General features: G+C 44.7%; 1 non-coding gene across 1 annotated transcript; it reads right to left on the bottom strand.

Moving 5' to 3' along the window:
* Positions 1-1,694: 1,694 nt before the first annotated feature.
* trnad-guc lies at positions 1,695-1,766 on the bottom strand. Its single transcript has one exon. It is a non-coding gene; the product is annotated as a tRNA-Asp (tRNA).
* Positions 1,767-17,460: the final 15,694 nt, after the last annotated feature.

Below are 17,460 nucleotides of genomic sequence, written 5' to 3'. Positions count from 1 at the left end.
GGTAGATATGAGCCTGGCTCTAGGCTAGCTCGAGGCTAACTGGTGCTTGCATCGGGGGCAGTGGTGATTAGCCAGACAGCAACATCCATTCGGTTGCGGCTAGCTAGTTGCGATCCGGTGATTAATGTCCAGTGATTAAATTAATCCCGCAGAAAAATCCAATGTTCTGGGTGAAATACCGCTAACTGTGGCTAATAGCAAGTAGCTAGTTAGCTGGCTAGCTAGTTTCAACTGGAGATTCTAGATAAAAGGTAAGTCAATAATATAATCCGTTCCACATTGAGTGAGGCGGGTTGCAGGAAAGTATATTTTGTAGAAGGATGAAAAGTCTGATAGGGAAATATGTACAAAAAACCCCCCCAAAAAACAGGGTATTTACAGGCTATTTACAGACACACGACAAAAACAGAACTGCACTACTACGCCATCTTGGACCATGTGTAACCACTCCAGCCCAGGACCTCCACATCCAGCTTCTTCACCTGTGGGATCATCTGAGACCAGCCACCCGGACAGCTGATGAAATTGAGGAGTATTTCTGTCTGTAATAATGCCCTTTTGTGGGGAAAAACTCTGATTAACTGGGCCTGGCTCCCCAGTGGGTGGACCTGGCTCCCAAGTGGGTGGGCCTATGTCCTCCCAGGCCCACCGATGGCTGCGCCCCTGCCCAGTCATGTGAAATCCATAGATTAGGGCCTAATGAATTTATTTCTATTGACTGATTTAATTTATTAACTGTAACTCAGTTAAATCTTTGAAATTGTTGCATGTAGCATTTATATTTTTGTTCAGTATATATTAAAGAAATTGTTGCATGTTGCATTTGCATGTTTGTTCAGTATATTAATGGTATGGTCCTTCGAGCCGGATTCATATCTATAAACACTAACGTTATATGTTCCCTCGAGACAGATTAATATGTATACATTATATGGTCCTCTGAACCAGATTCATATTTAAATTACATGGTCCTAGTTGGCTTTATATTTATAAATTGTATGGTCCTTGTTGGATTCATATTCACACTTTTTTTTTTCTTAACGTTAAAACTTCCGTTAAAACTATAAGAAAAATGCATACAATTCCATGTGAATTCACAATGCATCTGCGCTGCTGCCAGCAACGGTTTGGGTGTCACGGTGCTACTTTTCAGATGGTTAAGCATTGCACCTGTACTACCATTACTGTACCTCAATTCCACCTCGCAAAGATTGCATTTCCTTCTCAAAGTATTGCCATACAGGACTTCGATGCTGTCGCTTGCCTTTCTCTGCCATTTTTCCAACTGTTAACGACGATGACGTAGTGGTGGAGAGTCGACTCCAAAATAATTGATTCCTCGACTCTCGGTGTCGATTCCCATTTCTGAACGTCAAGATTCGATTCCAATAGGAATGTGTTAAACGCAACTGTCCTCGTGCTGTATGTTCAAACAACATAAATCAAATCTGGAATACTGACCACTATACTAACGAGGACTGAATGTGCTCGTGAAACCTGGCCCTTGATGTGTGGCTGTCTGTGATCTCATTCTAATTTACATGGAGTTTCATTCTAAATGGGAGGGGGCAGCCATATTCAGGATGTCATTATTATAGAATCTCAAAATAGAAAGGGGGTAAAGTCAAGATATGAATTGCCTTCTACTATGAGGGTTCTCTCTCGAACAGAATACAATTTAAAAAACATAATTCCTCCCCGTCGGGGAATTGAACCCCGGTCTCCCGCGTGACAGGCGGGGATACTGACCACTATACTAACGAGGACTGAGTACACTTAAGCATTCAACCTTAACTTCAACAAGAAGTCACCCTATATATTTCCTTCCCCCGGCGTTTTTTTTACTATTACCATTGAAAAGCGATATCCCAAATATAAATAGAGTAAAGTACACACACTAAAAAAGTTAAAAAAAATATATGATGAGCAAAATAGTGTTTTTTAGACAACTGCAAACTTCAAGGAGTAGGACATTCAAGGAGTGGGTCTGATGGGAATAATGATGGATTCAACTTCCTCCGCGTGCATAATTATCATAATGCATATGCGCGCCACTAGAAATCCACATATTAGTGTTAAATTGCGTCAATTCAAATCTGGTATAGGAACAAAAAGAGGTCAATACACGTCTTCTAAAATAGACTAGTATTTTAATTAATGCAAACACTTGAATGGTAAATATGATGTTCGCAGGGCAGTCAGAGAACTGAGCTATTGTTATAAGTTCTTCTTTAAATACTCTGACAGAGATAGTTCCCGCTCCCTGCTGGGCCTGTCAGAGTAGAGGCTGGGTGTGGTTTAAACTTACCCAACCTATCGTTGGCGCTCAGGCTTGTTCCAGCCTCTTGGCGCTTCACTGTTGCCAGGCATTAGTTGTTATCTTTACAACTTGTCTCGAGTCAGCAACCTCAGACGTAGTTTGTTCTTCTTCATTGTAGCAGAACACATGTCCTTGAGCAGTTTAACAAAGAGGCAGTGTGTGTGTGTGTGAGTCACAAGTCTGTCTCAGCCTACCCCCTAACGGTTCCTCACATTAATCACAGCTTGTTATGTTAAACAATCTATATCAGTACAGCACAAACCTATTATGTTTAATCATTAATGTATTCTTTCTAAGCTAGGCATCACATCTAGTTATAAGAAAATAGATCCCCACATTAGCATGTTTCTGTTAGCCGATACATCCTGACAAAATACACCATATTACTGGCCAGCTAATGTGCCTGGACCTTCTAGGCTAAACTGCAGAGAAAAAACCCCTAAATGGTTGCCCAATCAGACAGGCTAGATGTAGTTATTTCTAAATGAATATGCATTCAATACGCATTCAATGTGCCAGGCTTTTGAGCGGTTAATCAAATGAGATAGGCTATTCACTGCAGTTTACAGCCTAGATTAGAGTTTTGCAGGCTACTCACCTGAAAACAATAATAACATTCTTCATTACATTGTGTTGATGTAGGCTAGGTAAGATACATTTCTTGTCCCTAAAAAACTGAAACAATTGGGTAGCTTTTAGAGCTGGTACCAGGGGACTGGGTGGAAGCGCACTCAGCCCGAGCACACATAGTGTTCAGGCTACCTATAATTTCATTGTCTAATAAACTATTTTTTATTTCGCTGTGTAAATTCACTGGATATATTCACTGCAGTATTAAGCCTAACATTGAGCTTATGAATTATGGGCTAATATGAATACGCTTCTAATTTAAGCTATAGGCTACATCTCGAGCCTGTCTGTCAAAGTTCCGTTGCGCAATTACGCACCTGGCCTCTCCACTGCCATGGCTATTCCTCTTAAATCCCAGGAAAAGCCAGACTACAAAAGCTTGTTGTTTACTTATTTCAATGTATTTCTTTAGCCTACTAATAGCTTATTGGAAGAGAGATGCACATTTTCGTTTGCTCTTGCATGCTGAATGTAAAATAGGCTACAGCTGTCACGGATTCAGCCGAGGCTGCTCCTCCTTCTTGCTCGGGCAGGGTTCGGGGTTCGAGTACTGGCTGCTACCGATCTATGTTTCTGTGTTCTACTTGTTTTGTCTTTATTGTTCACACCTGGTTCACATTATGTGTTGATGTCTTCCCTATTTAACCCTCTGACTCCCACTGTGTTTTGTGCGTGTTTGTTCATGTTTAGTTGTCGTCTGGTGAGCGGGTTTGTTTCTACCTGCGTGGAGGTTATGTGATTTATGTTACCTACGAGTAAAGTATGTTATCGATTCACTCTATGTCCTGCGCCTGACTTCGTCCTACCGCATCACACTGACCTCCTGACAGAAACACGCACCTTTAATGGAGTCAGCAGGTACATTCATTTCGTCCAGATCAATGGAGGAACGTGTCCAACAGCAGGCGACCATGATCCAGACTCTCGGCACCGCAATGGAGCGCGTGTTGAACACCATGGAGCGATGGGAGAGAGGTGGTTATCCTACACCTTCTCCAACTACACAACCACCCACACCGCTGTCCACCCCTTCGTCACCTGGGTCCAGTGGGATTCGGCTCTCGCTCCCGAGGGCATACGATGGTACAGCTGCCGGGTGCCAGGGTTTTCTGCTCCAGGTAGAGCTGTGGAGTCGAGTGGGCCAACGCCGAGTGGGGAGGAATAGACGCAGCGTCAGTACGCTATGAGGATTTTATCCGCCGCTTTCGGGCGGTATTCGATCATCCACTGGAGGGGAGAGCGTCGGGGGAATGTCTATTCCACCTCAGACAGGGGAAGAGGAGCACACAGGACTTTGCACTGGACTTCAGGACTCTGGCTGCCAGCGCAGGATGGAATGAGACGGCCCTGATCAACCACTACCGATGCAGCCTACGGGAGGATGTTCATCGGGAACTGGCCTGCAGGGACACCACCCTTACCCTGGACCAACTATATGTCGATAAGGCTGGATAACCTGTTGGCAACCCGCGGACGTCCGGATCAGGGGCCGTCCATTCCATCCCCCAGCACCTCCGACCCTACCCCTATGGAGCTCAGAGGTGCTGCGCTTAGGGAGACCGGAAGGGCCATCTCCTGCACCAACTGTGGCCGCAGAGGACACACTGCTGGTTGGTGCTGGGGAGGGTCTTTAGGGAGTCGAGGCCGTAGGCAGAGCACTGGTGGACCGTCTCAGGTGAGTAGGCACCCGACTCACCCAGAGCTCCCTGTTGCGCATATGTGTATTGATATCTTATTTCCAGAGTTTTCCCCTCATTCCCAGCATAAGGCGTTCGTAGATTCAGGCGCAGCTGGGAACTTTGTTGATTGTCAGTTTTCCCATAGTTTAGGGATTCCTATTGTTCCTGTTGATGTGCCCTTCCCTGTTCATGCCTTAGATAGTTGCCCTTTAGGGTCAGGCCTGATTAGGGAGGTCACAGCTCCACTCTGGATGAAGACGCAGGAGGGTCATGAGGAGAATTAGTCTCTATCTGATTCTCCTGCGTTTCCAGTTGTGTTGGGGCTTCCCTGGTTAACTTCTCATGACCCCACGATTTCATGGCAACAGAGGGCTCTCAAGGGATGGTCAAGTCAGTGCTCGGGGAGGTGTGTAGGTGTTTTCATAGGGGCAACTACGGTGGAAAGTCCAAACCAGGTCTCCACCATGCACATTCCCCCCGACTATGCCGATTTGGCTCTCGCCTTCTGTAAAAAGAAGGCGACTCAATTACCACCCCATCGACAGGGGTATTGTGCGATAAACCTCCAGGTAGGCGCTGCACTTCCCCAGAGTCACGTGTATCCCCTGTCACAGGAAGAGACGGCGGCTATGGAAACATGTCTCCGAATCTCTGGGGCAGGGATACATTCGGCCATCCACTTCACCTGTCTCATTGAGTTTCTTTTTTGTGAAGAAGGATGGTTTACGCCCGTGCATTGACTACTGGGGTCTAAATCAGATCACTGTCAAGTACAGTTATCCACTACCGCTCATTGCTAGTATGACGGAGTCATTGCACAGGGCGCGCTTCTTCATAAAATTGGATCTCAGGAGCGCGTACAACCTGGTGCGTATCCGGGAGGGAGATGAGTGGAAGACGGCATTTAGTACCACATCTGGGCACTGAGTACCTCGTCATGCCATAAGGGTTGATGAACGTGCCATCAGTCTTCCAATCCTTTGTAGATTCGATTTTCAGGGACCTGCACGGACAGGGTGTAGTGGTGTATATAGATGATATTCTCATATAGTCCGCTACACGAGCCGAGCATGTGTCCCTGGTGCGCAAGGTGCTTGGTCGACTGTTGGAACATGACCTGTACGTCAAAGGCGGAGAAATGTCTGTTCTTTCAAAAGTCTGTCTCCTTCCTAGGGCACCGCCTGTCCGCGTCAGGGGTGGAGATGGAGATTGACCGCATTTCGGCCGTGCGTAATTGGCCGACTCCAACCACTGTTAAGGAGATGCAGTGATTCTTAGGGTTTGCCATCTACTACTGGAGGTTTATCCGGGGCTTTGGTCAGGTAGCGGCTCCCATTACCTCCTTGCTGAAGTGGGGGACCGGTGCGACTGCAGTGGTCAACCGAGGCAGACAGGGCGTTTGGTCACCTGAAGGACCTGTTTACCTCGGCTCCAGTGCTGGCTCATCCGGATCCCTCCTTTAGCGTTCACAGTAGAGGTGGACGCATCCGAGGCTGGGATAGGAGCTGCACTGTCTCAGCGCTCGGGTACGCCACCAAAACTCCGCCCCTGTGCTTTCTTTTCGAAGAAGCTCAGCCCGGCGGAACGCAACTATGATGTGGGGGACCGGGAGCTGTTAGCTGTAGTTAAAGCTCTGAAAGTGTGGAGGCATTGGCTTGAGGGGGCTAAACACCCTTTTCTCATTTTGACTGACCACCGCAATCTGGAGTACATCCGGGCGGCGAGGTCTGGAGGGCGTTTATGGAACATCTGGGGATCTCGGTCAGCCTGACCTCAGGTTTTCACCCCGAGAGTAATGGGCAGGTGGAGAGAGTGAACCAGGATGTGGGTAGGTTTCTGCGGTCCTATTGCCAGGACTGGCCGGGGGAGTGGTCGGGTTTTATCCCCTGGGCAGAGATGGCCCAAAACTCCCTCTGCCACTCCTTCACTAACCTTTCTCCATTTCAGTGTGTGTTAGGTTATCAGCCGGTCCTGGCACCTTGGCATCAGAGCCAGATCGAGGCACCTGCGGTGGAGGAGTGGTTTCGGCGCTGGAAGAGACCTGGAACGCTGCCCATGTACGCCTGCAACGGGCCATCAGGCGACAAAGGCGAGCGCCGACCGCCACCGCAGTGAGGCTCTAGTGTATGCACCGGGGGTCTGGCTCTCGACCCGAAACCTGCCCCTTCTCCTTGTACTGTCACGGATTCAGCCGAGGCTGCTCCTCCTCCTTGCTCGGGCAAGCTTCGGCGTTCGTTGTCGCCGGAGTACTAGCTGCTACCGCTCTGTTTCTGTGTTCTACTTGTTTTGTCTTTATTGTTCACACCTGGTTCCCATTATGTATTGATGTCTTCCCTATTTAACCCTCTGACTCCCACTGTGTTTTGTGCGTGTTTGTTCATGTTTGGTTGTCGTCTGGTGAGCGGGTTTGTTCCTCCCTGCGTGGAGGTTATGTGATTTACGTTACCTACGAGTAAAGTACGTTTTCAATTAGCTCTGTGTCCTGCGCCTGACTTCGTCCTACTGCATCACACTGACCACCTGACAACATCATTAAGAACGGGCAGGGAGTTGGAAAGGAGAAGCCCATATATGCCTATAGGCCAATCTTAACACTGGGCTACATCCTGACAAAATACATGATATGAGTTATCTTTTAAATGTACCTTTCTGAACTTTCGAGAATATATCCAAATGGTTGCATAATCAGGCCTAGGCTGTAGGCCTATGCAGTTACTTCGGCATGAAACAAAACAGAACATTTGAGCGGTTATTCAAATTAGCCTACATCACTGCAGTTTACAGCCTATGGACAATTATTTACTCACTTGACAACAATTATACATTCCTCATAGAACTGTGTTGTAGCCCAGGTATAATAATGTTATTGTCTAAAAATGTAGGCCTAATCAATAGAGGAGCTTTGCATGCCCCGGGAACACAGAGCGCAGCGTGGAGGAACGCACTAGATCTGTCATTTTATCATCTGTTAACTTTTTTTCTTGCACTTTGACTGGAAAATATTTAGCCTACAGCCCTAATATTTAGCTACTGAACGGCCAGTTCATATAAGGAAATCAGTCAACTGAAATAAATAAATTAGGCCCTAATCTATGGATTTCACATGACTGGGCAGGGGCAGCCATGGCTGGGCCTGGAAGGACATAGGCCCACCCACTCAGAATGAGTTTTTCCCCACAAAAGGGCTTTATTACAGACCAAAATACTCCTCAGTTTCATCAGCTGTCCGGGTGGCTGGTCTCAGACGATCCCGCAGGTGAAGAAGCCGGATGTGGAGGTGCTTGCATGGTTACACGTGGTCTGCGGTTGTGAGGCCGGTTGGTTGTACTGCCAAATTTCCTAAAACTACGTTGGAGAGAAATTAACATTACATTCTCTGGCAACAGCTCTGGTGGACATTCCTGCAGTCAGCATGCTCCCTCAAAACTTGAGACATCTGTGGCATTGTGTTGCGTGACAAAACTACACATTTTAGTGGCCTTTTCTTGTCCCCAGCACAAGGTGCACACACAGGTCATGCTGTTTAATCATCTTCTTGATATGCCACACTATATATTGGCAAAGGAGAAATGCTCACTAACAGGGATGTAAACAAATTTGTGCACGAAATGAGCGAAATAAGCTTTTTGTGCGTATGGAACATTTCTGGGATCTTTTATTTCAGCTCATGAAACATGGGACCAACATTTTACATGTTGCATTAATATTTTTGTTCAGTATAATATTATGTTTCTTACCTCGGCTACACATCACTAGCCTTTCTCTTCCAGCTGTTCCAGTGAGCAACAGGCTATAGCAGGGGTAGGCAACCCTGCTCCTGGAGTGCCGCTGGCACTTCATGTTTTTGATGTAACTGACCTGGAAGACCAGATGTGTTGAATTTAGGCAATCATTGAACTGATCAATTAACTTAGTTGGTGTGGTGCCTAGTTGGAACAATATCCTGAAGTACCTGCAGCACTCCAGGAACAGGGTTGCCTACCCCTGGGCTATAGGCTACACAAGCCTCTCTGCAATAGGCCATTCCTCTTCTCGTGAAATCCCAGGAAAAGCTATAGTAAAAGCTTTTTTAAAATCTTAATTTTTTCTAGGCCTAAAGGGCATAGTCGGGGAAAGAAGCAGGCTTGATTACTTATGACTCGCCAAAAACAACAACAAGCTACATGCGCAACTCTTGTGAAAAGCATGAGCTGCAGCATAAATTATAGAATTTTTCTCTCTCTCACTGTACTGCAGCAGTCGCGTTCGGATCTGTACAGGTCCTTCCGGACAATTCAGTTAAAATTATACATACCCGAGACCCGTGACAATCATATCAGATCCGGCCCAGATCCGTGATATTATTTAAAATTCTGGATCCCAGTCGGGTCCTGGATTGGGTCCAATGACTTTAAATACAGTGCATTCGGAAAGTATTCAGAACCCTTGGCTTTTTCCACATTTTGTTACGTTACATTCTTATTCTAAAATGGGTTAAATCTACACACAATACCCCATAATAACAAAGCAAAAACAGCTTTTAGTTTTTTTTGCAAATGTATAAAAATTAAAAACAGAAATATCACATTTACATACAGAGGGGAAAAAAAATATTTAGTCAGCTACCAATTGTGCAAGTTCTCCCACTTAAAAAGATGAGAGAGGCCTGTAATTTTCATCATAGGTACAAGTCAACTATGACAGACAAATTGAGAAAAAAAAATCCAGAAAATCACATTGTAGGATTTTTTATGAATTTATTTGCAAATTATGGTGGAAAATAAGTATTTGGTCACCTACAAACAAGCAAGATTTCTTGCTCTCACAGACCTGTAACTTCTTCTTTAAGAGGCTCCTCTGTCCTCCACTCGTTACCTGTATTAATGGCACCTGTTTGAACTTGTTATCAGTATAAAAGACACCTGTCCACAACCTCAAACAGTCACACTCCAAACTCCACTATGGCCAAGACCAAAGAGCTGTCAAAGGACACCATAAACAAAATTGTAGACCTGCACCAGGCTGGGAAGACTGAATCTGCAATAGGTAAGCAGCTTGGTTTGAAGAAATCAACTGTGGGAGCAATTATTAGGAAATGGAAGACATACAAGACCACTGATAATCTCCCTCGATCTGGGGCTCCACGCAAGATCTCACCCCGTGGGGTCAAAATGATCACAAGAACGGTGAGCAAAAATCCCAGAACCACACGGGGGGGACCTAGTGAATGACCTGCAGAGAGCTGGGACCAAAGTAACAAAGCCTACCATCAGTAACACACTACGCCGCCAGGGACTCAAATCCTGCAGTGCCAGACGTGTCCCCCTGCTTAAGCCAGTACATGTCCAGGCCCATCTGAAGTTTGCTAGAGTGCATTTGGATGATCCAGAAGAGGATTGGGAGAATGTCATATGGTCAGATGAAACCAAAATATAACTTTTTGGTAAAAACTCAACTCGTCGTGTTTGGAGGACAAAGAATGCTGAGTTGCATCCAAAGAACACCATACCTACTGTGAAGCATGGGGGTGGAAACATCATGCTTTGGGGCTGTTTTTCTGCAAAGGGACCAGGACGACTGATCCGTGTAAAGGAAAGAATGAATGGGGCCATGTATCGTGAGATTTTGAGTGAAAACCTTCCTTTACATGGATCAGTCGTCCTGGTCCCTTTGCAGAAAAACAGCCCCAAAGCATGATGTTTCCACCCCCATGCTTCACAGTAGGTGAAGGCCCTTCTCTCCTTCCATCAGCAAGGGCATTGAAGATGAAACGTGGCTGGGTCTTTCAGCATGACAATGATCCCAAACACACCGCCCGGGCAACGAAGGAGTGGCTTCGTAAGAAGCATTTCAAGGTCCTGGAGTGGCCTAGCCAGTCTCCAGATCTCAACCCCATAGAAAATCTTTGGAGGGAGTTGAAAGTCCGTGTTGCCCAGTGACAGCCCCAAAACATCACTGCTCTAGAGGAGATCTGCATGAAGGAATGGGCCAAAATACCAGCAACAGTGTGTGAAAACCTTGTGAAGACTTACAGAAACGTTTGACCTGTGTCATTGCCAACAAAGGGTATATAACAAAGTATTGAGAAACTTTTGTTATTGACCAAATACTTATTTTCCACCATCATTTGCAAATAAATTCATAAAACATCCTACAATGTGATTTTCTGGATTTTTTTCTCTCATTTTGTCTGTCATAGTTGACGTGTACCTATGATGAAAATTACAGGCCTCTCTCATCTTTTTAAGTGGGAGAACTTGCACAATTGGTGGCTGACTAAATACTTTTTTTCCCCACTGTAAGTATTCAGACCCTTTACTCAGTACTTTGTTGAAGCACCTTTGGAAGCGATTACAGCCTCGAGTCTTCTTGGGTATGATGCTACAAGCTTGGCACACCTGTATTTGGGGAGTTTCCCCCATTCTTCTCTGCAGATCCTCTCAAGCGCTGTCAGATTGGATGGGGAGCGTTACTGCACAGCTATTTTCAGGTCTCTCCAGCGATGTTCCATCAGGTTCAAGTCTGGGCTCTGGCTGGGCCACAATGACATTCAGAGACTTGTCCCTAAGCCACTCCTGAGTTGACTTGGCTGTGTGCTTAGGGTCATTGTCCTGTTGGAAGGTGAACCTTCGCCCAGTCTGAGGTTCCGAGCACTCAGGAGCAGGTTTTCATCAACGATCTCTTTGTACTTTGCTCCATTCATCTTTCCCTCAAGCCTGAATAGTTTCCCAGTCCCTGCCACTGAAAAACATCCCCACAGCATGATGCCGCCACCACCAAGCTTCACCGTTGGGATGGTGCCAGGTTTCCTCCAGACGTGACGCTTGGCATTCAGGGTAAAGAATTCAATCTTGGTTTCATCAGACCAGAGAATATTGTTTCTCATGGTCTGAGAGTCTTTAGGTGCCTTTTGGCAAACACCAAGCAGGCTCTCATGTGCCTTTTACTGAGGAGTGGCTTCCGTCTGGCCAATCTACTATAAAGGCCTGATTGGTGGAGTGCTGCAGAGATGGTTGTCCTTCTGGAAGGTTCCGCCATCTCCCAGGAGGAACTCCAGAACTCTGTCAGAGTTAACATCGGGTTCATGGTCACCTCTCTGTCAAAGGCCCTTCTCCCCCGATTGCTCAGTTTGGCCGGGCAGTCAGCTCTAGGAAGAGTCTTGGTGGTTCCAAACTTCTTCCATTTATGAATGATGGAGGCCACTGTGTTCTTGGGGACCTTCAATGCTGCAGACATTTTTTGGTACCCTTCTCCAGATCTGTGCCTCGACACAATCCTGTCTCGGAGCTCTACGGACAATTCCTTTGACCTCATGCCTTGGTTTTTGCTCTTACATGCACTGTCAACTGTGGGACCTTATATAGACAGGTGTGTGCCTTTCCAAATAATGTCCAATCAATTGAATTTGCCACAGGTCATTGTTTTGCGATGTGTTTATATTTGCTCTTTGCAAATGGTATTCCTCACTCTACCTGAGTAAGATCGATGTGACACTGTATTGCCAACAAGTATTGGAATGTCCTGAGGGTGTTTTACGGTCATCAGACATCCTTGGAATGAAATATAAGGTAAAACGTTTTTCCTTCACTTCTGTCATTCAGATGTTCTCAGACACCAAAAAAGATAGCGGGTTACTAAGTAGAGCTTCGTAGCTACGTTTGGATGTATGGGTTGTCAGGGATTGGTCCAAATTCACCACGCCCATTTCCATGACGAGCGCTAGCTTGCAAGCTGTGTGGGAGTGGCCGATGCTGAGGTGAGCAGAGCGAGTGGCAGCGGTGCGCGGCCTTGGCTGTATTGTGTCAATGGTAATTTTTGTGATTGAGGGTTTTATTCTTTCAAGTAAAAACTACAAGAATTAAGTGGCTACAGCCCTACAATCGATAAAAACAATGCTAAATACCAGTGAATTGAAAATGTGTCCCATCTATCTCTCTGTGTAGCTGGCAGCTTAATGACTGTCTCTTCTGAGCCTAGGCTAATTATTTGCTGGAAACAGTGCAGTTTATCTTCCCATCACCAGAATAACTAATCAACACCAAAAATAAAATTACAGTGTAACCCAACTCAGTCGGCTAGGCGAACCGAACGAGTGTGCGCGCATACTACCTTAAAATAACTTTGCTTGAAAAACAAGAAAAACGGCAATAGTACTGTTTGTCCATCAGGAGACGCCAAAGCCAGTATACACTTCCTCACAATAGTCAGAATGAATCTAAGATAACTTCGCCGCGGACATCTTAGTGTCGCAAGTTCACATCTAACTAAGATGTTTGGTGCAGTATATCTCAAGTGAAAAAATGTGCATGAAAACAATGTCCCTCGTTGAATGACAAACACTTCATTGAAGAATCCCTACTGTTGACCAATCACAGACGAAGAGGCGTGTCTTGTGCACGAATAGACAAAAAAAACCTTGCAGAAGACCAAAATGAATAAAAACGTCACAAAATCTCTGTTTCGGATGGGAAGCATAGGGACGCCTTAAGGATATGTGTGTTGTGCAATTATGTGGGGATGCTGAGAAGTGTGTCTGCGCGTGTTCGTATGCTGGTGGGATTGCTGTGTGGTGTGTGTGTATGCAGGCGGTACAGGGTTGGGCGTATTATTTGCACTCTAGGTCTAATCAGTTGGCCTACTGAATACAACATAACTGTGATATATCCAGTCTAACAATTACTGATTGGTAAATAGTAAGCCAGCTTTTTGTTCCTGATTATGTAATCCCAATTATATGTACTCATTTTTACATTTAAGTCATTTAGCAGACACTCTTATCCACAGCGACTTACAGTTAGTGAGTGCATACATAATTTTTTTATTTTTCATACTGACCCCCCCGTGGGAATCGAACCCACAACCCTGGCGTTGCAAATGCCATGCTCTACCAACTGAGCTACATCCCTGCTGGCCATTCCCTCCCCTACCCTGAACTACGCTGGGCCAATTGTGCGCCGCCCCATGGGTCTCCATGGTTCAGCATAAAAATCAACATATGTTAACAATATTACCACCTTACTTTAAATGAACATGCTGTATTCTTTTTTTATTCCGTCCAGATTGATTAGCATATTAAGTATCTAATTTTCATAAGATAGTATAACAAGTTGTATTCTAATTTCATTAATTGTTTCAAATTGTTACAAACTCTCAGTTTTGCATAAAGCATGAAGATATGTTAACAAAATGATCACCCTACTTTAAATTATTGGGCTTAAATTACAGAAATTATGTATTCCATACTGCTTCATTTGTATAATATAGCATTTTAATTTCATTTAGTATTTTATTTGAATCATCTCTGTGTTACACATCAACCCTGAAAATGTCATAACAATATGACCACCCTATCTTGAGATATGTTGAGTTATTGGAAGAAAAGTGTTGAATTTAAAGGTCAAAATCATGTGTTTCATGAAATTTGATGATATTTCAAGGAAACCAGATCAAAGCATGAAAAATGACTGTTGCTTCTACAGTTACCCTCCCCCCTGTCAAACACTTGGATTAATTATTAAGGAGACAAGGTGACATGACCTAAACTCTTATTTTAACACATAAGCCCTGTCTAAACCCTGTCTAAGACGGGGGAGGGGGGGGGTTCTATATGGAATTGTTTTAAGAAGGTCATACCAAAGTTCATTTGTTATTTGATTTGGAATTTTAAGACCCCTTGAAGTATAAAAAAATATTTAAAAAACAGTCTTTCATGAACATTTTTATTTGGCCTTACTGCTATTAGCCCACACAAATGCGTTGGATAACAGATTCACTACATGGAACAATAGATAGTCCCCAAAATACAATTCTAAAGGACATTTGTTCTGAAGTGCCTGTCCTATATCTGAGCAATATAAGAAAGATCAGAATATATATATATATATTTTTTTTTACATGTATTTAACACCTTATCTTTGGCACTAAACAGTCTACATACAGTACCAGTCAAAAGTTTTAGAACACCTACTCATTCAAGGGTTTTTCTTTATTTTTATTTTTTTCTACATTGTAGAATAATAGTGAAGACATCAAAACTATGAAATAACACATATGGAATCATGTAGTAACCAAAAAAGTGTTAAACAAATCAAAATATATTTTATATTTGAGATTGTTCAAATAGCCACCCTTTGCCTTGATGACAGCTTTGCACACTCATGGCATTCTCTCAACCAGCTTCATGAGGTAGTCACCTTGAATGCATTGCAATTAACAGGTGTGCCTTCTTAAAAGTTAGTTTGTGGAATTTCTTTCCTTCTTAATGCGTTTGAGCCAGTCAGTTGTGTTGTGACAAGGTAGGGGGGGGTATACAGAAGATAGCCCTGTTTGGTAAAAGACCAAATCCATATTGAGGGCGGCAGGTAGCTTAGTGGGTAAGAGCGTTGTGCCAGTAACCGAAAGGTTGCTGGTTCTAATCCCCGAGCCGACTAGGTGAAAAATCTGTCGATGTGCCCTTGAGCAAGGCACTTAACCCTAATTGCTCCTGTAAGTCGCTCTGGATAAGAGCGTCTGCTAAATGACAAAAAAAATAAAAAAATAAAAAAATATTATGGCAAGAACAGCTCAAATAAGCAAACTGAAACGACAGTCCATCATTACTTTAAGACATGGTCAGTCAATACGGAACATTTCAAGAACTTTAGACGTTTCTTCAAGCGCAGTCGCAAAAACCATCATTTCTAAACTTTAAATATTGTTAATCATCAGTTATTTACATTTACATTTACATTTACGTCATTTAGCAGACACTCTTATTCATTCACCTTATAGCTAGTGGGATTACCACTTTACAATTATTATTATTATTATTTATTTTTTTTGGGGGGGTTGGAGTAAAGGGGGGGGTGGTAGAAGGATTACTTTATCCTATCCCAGGTATTCCTTAAAGAGGTGGGGTTTCAAATGTCTCCGGAAGGTGATGAGTGACTCCGCTGTCCTGGCGTCGTGAGGGAGCTTGTTCCACCATTGGGGTGCCAGAGCAGCGAACAGTTTTGACTGGGCTGAGCGGGAACTATGCTTCCGCAGAGGTAGGGGAGCCAGCAGGCCAGAGGTGGATGAACGCAGTGCCCTCGTTTTGGGTGTAGGGACTGATCAGAGCCTGAAGGTACGGAGGTGCCGTTCCCCTCACAGCTCCGTAGGCAAGCACCATGGTCTTGTAGCAGATGCGAGCTTCAACTGGAAGCCAGTGGAGTGTGCGGAGGAGCGGGGTGACGTGAGAGAACTTGGGAAGGTTGAACACCAGACGGGCTGCGGCATTCTGGATGAGTTGTAGGGGTTTAATGGCACAGGCAGGGAGCCCAGCCAACAGCGAGTTGCAGTAATCCAGATGGGAGATGACAAGTGCCTGGATTAGGACCTGTGCCGCTTCCTGTGTAAGGCAGGGTCGTACTCTCCGAATGTTGTAGAGCATGAACCTACAGGATCGGGTCACTGCCTTGATGTTAGCGGAGAACGACAGGGTGTTGTCCAGGGTCACGCCAAGGCTCTTCGCACTCTGGGAGGAGGACACAACAGAGTTGTCAACCGTGATGGCAAGATCATGGAACGGGCAGTCCTTCCCCGGGAGGAAGAGCAGCTCCGTCTTGCCGAGGTTCAGCTTGAGGTGGTGATCCGTCATCCATACTGATATGTCTGCCAGACATGCAGAGATGCGATTCGCCACCTGGTTATCAGAAGGGGGAAAGTTATCCTATAGACATGAGGAGTGACATAGTCTGGTTTATACATCAGAAGTTAATGGTGGGGTCAATGTATATGGTGGGGTTAATTAAGGTTGGATAGGAGCCAGGGGGCTTTGGAATGTACTGAGTAGAGGAGAGGCAAACACATGATTACAGTCACTGATAAGGGTGGAGAGCTGTGGATTAGTGAGGATTGGGGTTGAGGTCAGGTCAGGTCACATTAAGGGAGAAGGAACAGTTTATTACCCACATCACTTAACTTCCTGCCTAGCAATAAACATGTAATGTTTAGAGGGAAGGAGGATACTTCACCCAAATTGGGGTATATATACTTGTGCTGGTGGAAACATGTCTTTGTTTTATGCAGCTATATGACCCTTTGGGTGAATAAACTTGGTTTGAGCTTTAACAATAGTCAGTGAGTTCTACTAGGTTCGTTTAGAACCTAACAAGTCAAAGGGTGGCTATTTGAAGAATCTCAAATATAAAATATATATTTTGTATAAAATTATATTTATTCTACAATGTAGAAAATAGTAAAAATAAAGAAAAACCCTTGAATGAGTAGGTGTTCTAAAACTTTTGACCGGTAGTGTATATACTTCCATTCATTTTTTTCAACTGGTACCGGAGGACCTTCAGACGAGTCTTGTGAGGCCTAGAGCAAAACAACCATGTACGTGTTCGTGAGAGTCTCACCTTTCCACAGAAGAGTCATATTAAAATGAACCACCGTTTCATTTTGTCCCCTAACACCCTGCTATGAGTACCGTAAATACTTGTGCTGTTTTGCTGCTAATGTTAGGGAGTGGGGTGGGTTAACATGTGCAGGAGGGGAGTGAGGGTATGGCTGAGAGCGCATTAGTGTGATGAGAAGAATTACTAATCTCCCTCCTTCCCTCACTGTTTCCCCTCAAGGCAGTCCTCCCCCCTCTCTGGCCAACCTTTCTGACATGGCACTCTCTGCCTCGTTCAAAATAGTAGGACACACCCCATCCCCTAACTAAGCATTCAGTGGTAGAATTCTCGCCTGCCCGGGTTCGATTTCTGGCCAATGCATGAAACCTTTTTAGAGCTTCCTCCTTCCTATATATCTGTATAAACCAACCATTGAAAGGAATTCAAGGCACAGTTGCTGAAGTATCACACACTTATAAAGTTATCATCACTC

Source organism: Coregonus clupeaformis, chromosome 8, assembly GCF_020615455.1.
Source record: "Coregonus clupeaformis isolate EN_2021a chromosome 8, ASM2061545v1, whole genome shotgun sequence".
Classification (NCBI taxonomy): Eukaryota; Metazoa; Chordata; class Actinopteri; order Salmoniformes; family Salmonidae; genus Coregonus; species Coregonus clupeaformis.
This window is presented reverse-complemented; position numbering and strand designations above follow the sequence as displayed.